Source organism: Budorcas taxicolor, chromosome 10 (assembly GCF_023091745.1).
Source record: "Budorcas taxicolor isolate Tak-1 chromosome 10, Takin1.1, whole genome shotgun sequence".
In the NCBI taxonomy this organism is placed as follows: Eukaryota; Metazoa; Chordata; class Mammalia; order Artiodactyla; family Bovidae; genus Budorcas; species Budorcas taxicolor.
The window spans coordinates 26,224,647-26,234,304 of NC_068919.1; the positions used below are offsets into that span (position 1 = coordinate 26,224,647).

Consider the following 9,658-nt stretch of genomic DNA (forward strand, 5'->3'; position numbering starts at 1 on the left):
ATTAAAATTATAAAAAAAAAAGAGAAAAAAATGGAAGAAGAAGCAAAAAAGGAAAACTCCACAGAACTGCAAAAGCCCAACATAGAGGCTGAGGTTTATAACAACAATAAAAAGTGTAACTGAATATATACATATACATATACACCCATAAACAAAATCAAAACAGTCCAACAAAAGTAAAGTACAATAGATTGACCCAGTGAGCAAAGGAAACCAAAAATTATATCTACCAGAACAAAACTAACTAAAGCACAAACTAGAAAACAAAACTAAAGCAAAGTGCCAAGTTGGGAATAAAGCAATGAAAATAAAACTAACAAATATGTTATGTTGAGAGGAAAGCAAAGAAAGAAAAGAAAGAAAGACTACATATGCAAAGTTAAATACAGGTAGATGAAGAAGATTTATATACATTAAAGATTAACTGCAAGGGGAAAGGAACAGTAGGAAAAGCAAACAAAGGAATAAATTTAGGAAAAATATTAGGCTTAAAAAATTAAAATTAATAAAAGAGAAAAGAAAAGAAAAAAAGGAAAACTCCACAGAACTGCAAAAGCCCAAGTAGAAGCAGAGGTTTATATCAACAATAAAAAATTTGACAGAGGAAAAAAAAAGCTCAAAACTTAATTAGATTTTATAATGCCAATAAAATCAACAACTAGAACAGAAGGGGATAGAAAGGAAAAAGAAAAAGAAAAAATCCAAAAGAATCTATAGATCAAGTCAAAACATAAGAATAGTAAATGTTTTTGTTGAGTCACTGCTGTCAGAGTCCTTTCCCTCGCTGGGAAGTCACAGTCCATCTCATCTTCCTAGGATGCCCTCCAACACTATGCTGATCTCTGGACATGCTATGGCGGTAACTCAGATTCTAATCAGGTCATATTTCTCTGTGTTCTTGCCTCCAATGTCCACAGGTATCAGAACTAGTGCTTTTCTTTTGTGGGAGCTCTTAATGACCTTATATATATTCCATAGGCAGAGTCTGCCTAGTTGATCGTGTGGATTTAATCTACAGCTTGTACAGCTAGTGGGAAGGTTTTGAGTCTTCTTCCTTAGCCACAGTAACCCTGGGTTTCAACTGTGGTTTTATTTTCACTTCTGTATGTGGGTCATCCACTGGGGTTTGCTCCTGAGGCTGCTCTGAAGGACTTGGGTTTGCTCCTGTGAGGGCCAGGTGCGGAGGTGGTGCAGCTTCTTGGGTTGCAGGGGTTCGAGCAACACCAGGTACTCAGGGGAGTTCGTGGCTAGGGCAGCAGGAAATACAGTGCTCTAAAGGGGTATGGCAACCAGTATTGGCCAAGCCAGTATTCTCCCCTGGAGAACCCCCTTCCCTGACAGAGAAGCCTGGCAGGCCACAGTCTACAGAATCGCAGAGTTGGACACTACTGAAGGAACCCTGCGCACAGAGACACAAGCCTCCTTTTGCTGGTCGCAGCTCTGCCTCAGGGAGAGTTGAACGTGAAAGCGGTGCAGTTGCTTGGCTTGTAGGGACCCATATGGCACCAGGTGTGCAGGGACATGGACAACCTCTGCAGCAGGAGCTATGGCCCTATCAGAGTCTTTTTTTGAGCTCCTTGTAGCTAGGGATCAGAAGGCCTCTTTGGCCAGTCTTTCTCCATAGCTTCCCCCCCGCTCAACCCCGTTCAGGCACTTAGAGGGCTCCCTTGCCTGGGGTCCTTCTCTGTTGTTTGGAAGGTCAGACACATAGAGGGCCCCCCTGGCTGGGATGCTACTCTGTAGATCAGCATGTCAGGCACTTAAAGGTGCACCCTGGGTGGGATCCTGCCCTTTAGTTCAGTGGTCAGGGATTTGATGGGCCAACCTCTCTATTGTTCAGCTGCTGATGCTGTGTATGGGGAGAGAGAGGCTATGGTGATGGCTGCATCCCCTAATGCAAGACTCAGCAGTATTGCCTTGCTTCCGTGGCTGCCTGGCTTTCCTCCACAGGCATTTCCCACCACAATCTCCTCCCTCACATCCCCTCGATCCATCTCTCCTCAGTCAACAGCAGCCCTCTCCCTGGGATTGCTCCACAATTCCTAAACTCCAGCTCCCAGCCACCACGCCTTCCAGGGGACCTGCGTCCCTGTCTCGGGTATGTATGGCTGTGGCAAGGACTGTCTGATTCAATTTAGGCTGTCACAGATCAGCTGTTTCACTCTCAGCCTTAAATCTTTCTCCTCTGACTTAGACAATTGCTCCGATGTGGGGATCGGATCCCTGCTTCAGTTTCCCCACTCGCCGAGGACAGGCAGTCCTACTAACTCTCCTGCTTCTCCCCCTAGTTCCTTCATCCTATGGAGTTTTGTGTGGGTCTATATATTCTTTTCCTCTGGTCAGGTACTCCTGTCCACTCTCAGCTGGTGTGCATGCACTTCTGTGTCTGAAGGTGTATTCATGACGTGTCCGTGGAGAGACATGTACTCCACCTCCAACTGCTCCTCCACTGTCTTGTTAGGAATATTTCTTTTTCACTTCTAAAATACAACTTGGTTCTTTGTTAGGTACTGTTTCTCTCTGTAATTTAACATTTCAGTTTTTCAACTTCTTAATGTCGCTCTTGATTTTATAAATTATTTTACACTCTTCGCTAATTTCAACAATTGAGTATTTGTGGTCTGTTTCTATTAACTATTTTCCTCTTAATTTTCAGTCAGGTATCCCTTCTTTTTGCATATCCCATAATCATTATAAAAACAATCATTTTTGTATTTTACACATTTTACATAAAAGATCATGTAGTTCTAACATAATATTCCTCCACAACCTATCTATTCTCTCCTCTATGAGGCATAAAAGGTTAAGGCATGATCACTTCAATCCAGTCAAGTACTGAGCCTATTTGAATTTGAATGCAGTTTTTATAAGACTTGGTACACTCAAGTTTGTTCTTGTTCCATGAATATATTCTTTCCAAGTTTGGATTATGATTTTAAAAGATCTTTGTCTCCTCACTTTGAAGAGTTCAGGTGATTCAGTTTTGCCCTTCAGAACTTCTATGCTTAGAACTTTAGTCTTTTCCCTTCTCTTGCTAGTTGCAAAAGTAAGATAAATTGTTCAAATAGAAATCTGGGTTTACACTGTTCTTTTTAATTAATGTACCTAACAAGCATCCACTAAAAATAGAAATAAAAGCAACAAACAGGAAAAATATAAAATATACAACTGATTGTATAACCCTAAAAGAAGCTCAGATCACAAACACTCAAACATAGTTTTGCGGGGAATTTGGCTCAGTCTTCTAGTTAACAAAGCAAACTATAAATTAAATCAGTTTTGTAATTTATACAGATTATACACACTAACACATATTTGATATCATGTTTTGAGGCAAAAAGGAGTATAAGAGATATAAAAGAGTATAAAAGTTAAGTTACCAGAGAAAAATAGTCAGCAAACAATTTGGATAGAGCAGTTGTTGGATAATAATAATACCAGCCAGGATATGATCAAGTCAATATGTTCCAATGTTTGAGGGATATTCATTGATAGATTAAGTCACAATTTCAAACAGCATGAAACAGCAACGTATACATAAATTTCCCTGCCCTAGGCCAAATGGAGATGAGTTGAGTCCATTGAAATTGAGGCAAACAATTGGAGCATAGTTTCCAATTCATGAAACATAATATTTCTGAGTCTGTCTCTGATGCTTTTCCCCCTGACATCTGTCAATCTCCCCTTATTATACTACCTTATCACTTCTGTCTGCTACTTTTTTTACACCATTTTATTGCCACAGGTTTTAAATCCTCCCTTACATATTTTTTGTCTTTCAAAAAAATATAAATTTTTCTTATCCTAGGTTAAAATCAAAGGACAATTAGATGTTTCATAGTTCCCACAAAGTTTGATAATATTAGTTATGTTAATCAATTGCTCAAATTTAATTGAATAACTGAATTCAGGTATTCTAATGTGTAAGGCTGTACACTCAGAAGATTCAAAGTCTGCAACTGATGCTTTTTCAAAATCTTCCACCAAACATTTCCCAGGGTTTTAGTTTGGCTGACAAACAACCTGTTACCCAGAGAATTCAATGTAATCTCATAATCAATGGTCGAGTTTGAATACTATAAAATGATGACTGTCTTTAAAAACAAAAAGCCCCAATTTTTATATATTTATTTAAACATTTGTATTACATGAAGTTGTTTGAAGTAATCTGTGCTCTCATGAGTTACTTAGGAGACCTTCCTCAAACTCAGGAGCTGATTACTTAGTCTGCTCATTGCTGTCTTCATATCCTTGTTTCTCAGTGTGTAAATGGCAGGATTCAGGATGGGTGTAACCAGAAAGTCTAAAATGGCAAGAAACTTATCCACTGGCACCGTGGGAAATGGCCACATGTAAACAAAGATGCAGGGTCCAAAGAACAAAACCACCACAGTGATGTGTGCTGACAGAGTAGAGAGGGCCTTGTGCAAACCACATGAAGAGCGTTTCCATATGGTGACCAGAATGAAAACATAGGAGATGATCAACAAGAAGAAAGTGCCCATGGATATGAACCCACTGTTGGCAGTGACCATGAATTCCATTCTGTAGGAATCTATGCAGGCAAGTTTGATAAACCAAGGAAGGTCACAGTAAAAGCTGTCGATTTCATTAGGACCACAGAAAGGCAAATGGATCACAAAAGCTAACTGGACCACTGAGTGAATGAGGCCAATAGCCCAAGCACCACACAGAAGCAAAAGGCACACCCGTGGGCTCATGATGGTCAGGTAGTGCAGGGGCTTACATATGGCCACATAGCGGTCTAAGGCCATGGCAGTGAGCAGCACCATCTCAGATCCACCCAGGGTGTGAAGGATAAATATCTGGGTGACACATGCCTGGAAGGATATGGTTTTGTTCCCAGAGTACAGGTCAGAGATCATCTTAGGAACTGTTAAAGTAGAAAGATACAAATCAATAAATGAGAGGTTGGCTAAAAGGAAGTACATGGGGGAAATGTAGATGAGGGTCAAAGGTCACTGTTAGCACAACAAGAAAGTTCCCTAGAACAATTGTTACATAAAACACTGTAGAGAAGGCAAGGAGGAAATGCTGCACTGATAATGAGGTAGAAAGCCCCAGGAACACAAATTCAGATACTGAAGAATAATTTGCTTTACTCATTGACTTTATGAATGACTTTTACCTGAAAGGAACAAATAAAATTAGTTACAAAGGAACACGCCAGAGATACTGATAGATATCACTGTGCTTTAATTTCTGATATTAAAGAAACTCTTCACTCTGGATCACAAAATGTCTTTTTAAAATTCATACAAGAGTTTATTCATTATCAAATACTCATCAAGAAGCTACCATGAAGACCTCATATGTTCTTGGCACTGTGCCACATTCAGGGATAAAATGCAGTCTGTCATTAAACTAGTTGTGAAGCTAGGCATTAAGTAACCACTTACATAGCCAGATGAATAAAAAGCTGCTATGATATTTGGAAGAAAAAAAAAAAAGTGCTTAGAGGACTATAAGAGCTCATAGTCATGTCATCTACCCTGACCTGGAAGATGTTCATGGTAATATCTATGTGATGAATGGAGTTAAGTAAATGAGGAAAAATAGGAAAAGTGATCTATCCAGAGGAAAGGTATGGAAACTGTTGTGAAACATGAAGAAACAGAACAATTTGCAATAAATAAAAGACAACCAGTACAGGTCTGATCAAGGTAAAATTCAACAGGTGTGCTAAGAATTTGATCCATATTTCAGAAGTGATAGAAACCCACTGAGGCAGAATAGTGACATATCATATTTGTGCTTTAAAAAATTTAGAGTATCTGCAAAGTAAAGAATTTAATAAACTAATTAAACTTTAAATCTTTTTGCACAGCAAAGGAAATCATAAACAAGATGAAAACACAACCTTCAAAATAGGAGAAAATATTTGCAGACAAAGCAACAGACAAAGGATTAATCTCCAAAATACACAAGAAGCTCATGCAGCTCAATATAAAAAAAAAATCAATCAAAAACTTGGCAGAAGATCTAAACATTTCTCCAATGAAGACAAACAAATTGCCAACAAACTCATGAACATCAATAATTATCAGAGATATGAAAATCAAAACTACAATGAGGTATCACCTTACACCAATCAGAATGGCCATCATCAAAAAATCTACAAATAATAAATGCTGGAAAGGGTGTGGAGAAAAGGGAACCCTCATGTACTGTTGGTGGGAGTGCAAATTGATACACACTCTATGGAAAACAGTATGGAGACTCTTAAAAAACTAAAAATAGAACTACAGTAGGACCCAGCAATCCCACTAATGGACATATACCCAAAGAAAACCATAATTCAGAAAAATACACACACCCTGATATTCACAGCAGCACTATTTACGACAGCCAGAATATGGAAGCAACCTAAATGCCCACCAACAGAGGAATGGATAAAGACATGGTACATATATACAGTGGAATGTTACTCAGTCATAAAAAGGAAGGAACATGGGTCATTTGCAGAGATGCAGATGGACCTAGAGTCTGTCACACAGTATGAAGAAAGTCAGAGGAAAACAAGTACCATATATTAATGCATATATGTTGATTCTAGAAAAACATTATTGATGATTTTACTTGAAAAGCAGAAATAGGGACATAGACATAGAGAAGAAACATATGATATCAAGGGGGAAATAGAGAGGCGGGAGGAATTGGGAGACTGGGATTGACACATATATATGGTACTATGTACAAAAGAGATAACAAATGAAAACATACTTTATAGTACAGAGAATTCTACTTAATGCAGTGTGATGATCTGAATTGGAAGGAAGTCCAAATGGGAGGGGATAAATATATATGCTTATATATATACATATGACTGATTCATTTTGTTGTACAGTAGAAACTAAAAGAACATTGTAAAACAACTATCTTCCAGTAAAAATCAATTTTTACAAAAAAGAATGTAGTAGAATGCATTAGAGGGAAGGGAGAGAGACAGATTAGAAGTCTAAGGGCCATTATCAAATCAGTATAGAAATAATAAATTTGCCCATAAATGGGTATTGATACAGCTACCAAACTTGTCAAAAATAAACTGAATATCTTATCTTACAACTGCAACTAAAATTAATAATTAAAAAAAATAAAAGAAACATACATGAAAATGGAGGCTTATTTTTAGATAATACTTTATATACAAAATCTCTTTCTAAGCATACGTCCACATGTGCAAATCATGCAGAAAAAAAAATTACAGTTTAAGATTCAAAATCTAAAGTATCTATATAAGTTTAAAAAATAAATGTGGGGAAATAGTCATTTAAAATAATGACAAACCAAAACACTATGGACTTGTTATTATGTTTGCAGAAAAATTTCAGAGTTAAAAAAGTTCTGAGGCTGTGAGAACACAGACTCTTTCATACTATATAATTCAAGAGTATAAATTCATATACCTTCTCCAGAACACAATTTCAAAATCTATTTCAAATATTTTAAAATTGCCTTATAGTTAAGACTCCCATTACAAAACATTTTTCTTAAGGTAATAATAACAGATGAGATAAAATACTTAGCTATTGTGGCAAATGTTACACAACATGAGAAAAATTAAGGTTGTATATAACCTAAATTCAAAACAATAAGAAACTATATTTCAATACAATAGTGCATTCAAATGGGAAAACCACTCAACCTAATAAGTAGAAAAACATCATGAAAAAATTTATAATGAACCTTAAATTTTAAAAAGCAGCATACAAAATAAAATTATAGAAAACACAATTTCAAAAACTTAAGCCTGGAAAATAGACATAAAGGATAAGCAAAAGAATGTTGATCTCAGCGTGTGTGTGTGTATGTGTGTGTGTGTGTGTGTGTGTGTGTGTGTATAACTATCAGTTTGAATCATATGAAATTGGTGTTTCACTAGATCAAAAAAGTAAAATACCAATTTTAAAGGGTTCTAACTAATATATTAATTTATTTTTTACCTTATAAGTTTTTCTAAACTACCTTTCCTTTTTATAACCAAACATTATTAATGCTTAGTCCACATCCGAATTGAATACCATGTGTCCCCCACTTGTACTACCACCATCAAGCTTTCTTCCAGGTCTTCACCACTAACACATATTCCTTCCCAGGTCATCACTTCTCCTTATGCCACTGCGCATCACGCCCAGTTTCCAGCTTGGGCACAGCCTGCACCACATAGGCGAGTAGGAGCACCACCATGGAAACACTTTAGCCAATAACAGATTTGAGGGCAGCCAGGCCAGGCAGAAATGAGCTTCCTGAGGGTTATGGAGATGGAGCAGGTATTGTAGCCAAAATAAAACATGACAAGGGTGATACTAGGAGACCCTGACAAAAGGGCACTAGATTAAGAATTGATATAATTCTATATTACAGAGGCCTAAAGTGAAAAATCTTGTAGAACAAAATGAATAGCATGATTCTATTTATATGCATGTAAAAACACCTTAAAGAATAAGAGATGAATAAGAAGAATAAGACATAAGAGATGTAGGTTCAATCCCTGGGTCAGGAAGATCCCCTGGAGCAGGAAATGGCAACCCACTCCAGTATTCTTGCCTGGAAAATCCCATGGACAGAAGAGCCTACAGTCCATAAGGTCACAAAGAGTCAGGCATGACTGAAGTGATTAACACACACACACATCCTCTATCTCCAGTCTCACAGCTCATTCTCCCTTACCCCTACAGAGTACACTCCAACTTTCTGGAACTGCTTGGATAAGCCCATTTTGTTAATGTTAGTCCTCTTGCTTGCTTAAGACTGAATTGACAAGTGCATACTGTTAGTTCTGTGGACTGCTCCTCACCTGTAAGTACAGTCCATGCAAAACTCCCTCTTTCTTCCAGCTGAAACTGACCTTTTTCTTTTATGTGGTCATGTCATGCTATGCTGTGGGGAAAACTGGGCCTTGCTCTGGTGAGCAGGGCCATGCTAAGTAAATCTTTAATCCAATTTCTTGCTGATGAGTGGGGCCGTGCACCCCCACTGTTAGTTGTTTGGCCTAAGGCAGCCCAGTCCTGGAATCTGAAATCTCTATGATAGGGTTAGAGGCTCTATGGTAGGGCTAATGGCAACCTCTTCCAAGAGGACTTATGCCAACAATCCACATCTCCCAGGACTGCTGCTGCCAGTAGATCAACAGAGACCCCACAGCAGGTCACTGTCAACCCAGCCCTCTCCAGGAGACCCCCAAACACTCATAAGCAGGTCTGGATGAGCTATTTAAAATACTAAAAGATGCTGCTGCTAAAGGGTTACATTCAATATGCCGGCAAATTTGGAAAACAAAGCACTGCCCGCAGGACTGGAAAAGGTCAGTTTTCAATCCAGTTCCAAAGAAGAGCAATGCCAAAGAATGTTCAAACTACAATACAACTGTGCTCATTTCACAGGCTCTCAAGGTAATGCTCAACATCCTTCAAGTTGGAGTTTAACAGTATGTGAACTGAGAACTTCCAGGTGTACAAGCTGGATTTAGAAAGGGCAGAGGAGCCAGAGATAAAATTGCAAATATCTGATGGATCATAGAGAAAGCAAAGGCATTCCAGAAGAACATTACTTCTGCTTCACTGACTACGCTAAAGCCTTGACTGTGTGGATTACAACGAACTGAAAAATTCTTAAAGAGATGGGAATACCAGACCAC

At 38.2% G+C, this 9,658-nt stretch overlaps 1 pseudogene; it reads right to left on the minus strand.

Moving 5' to 3' along the window:
- Positions 1 to 4,187: 4,187 nt before the first annotated feature.
- Positions 4,188 to 5,136, minus strand: LOC128054040 (olfactory receptor 4F6-like; annotated as a pseudogene).
- Between the last annotated feature and the right edge of the window lie 4,522 nt (positions 5,137 to 9,658).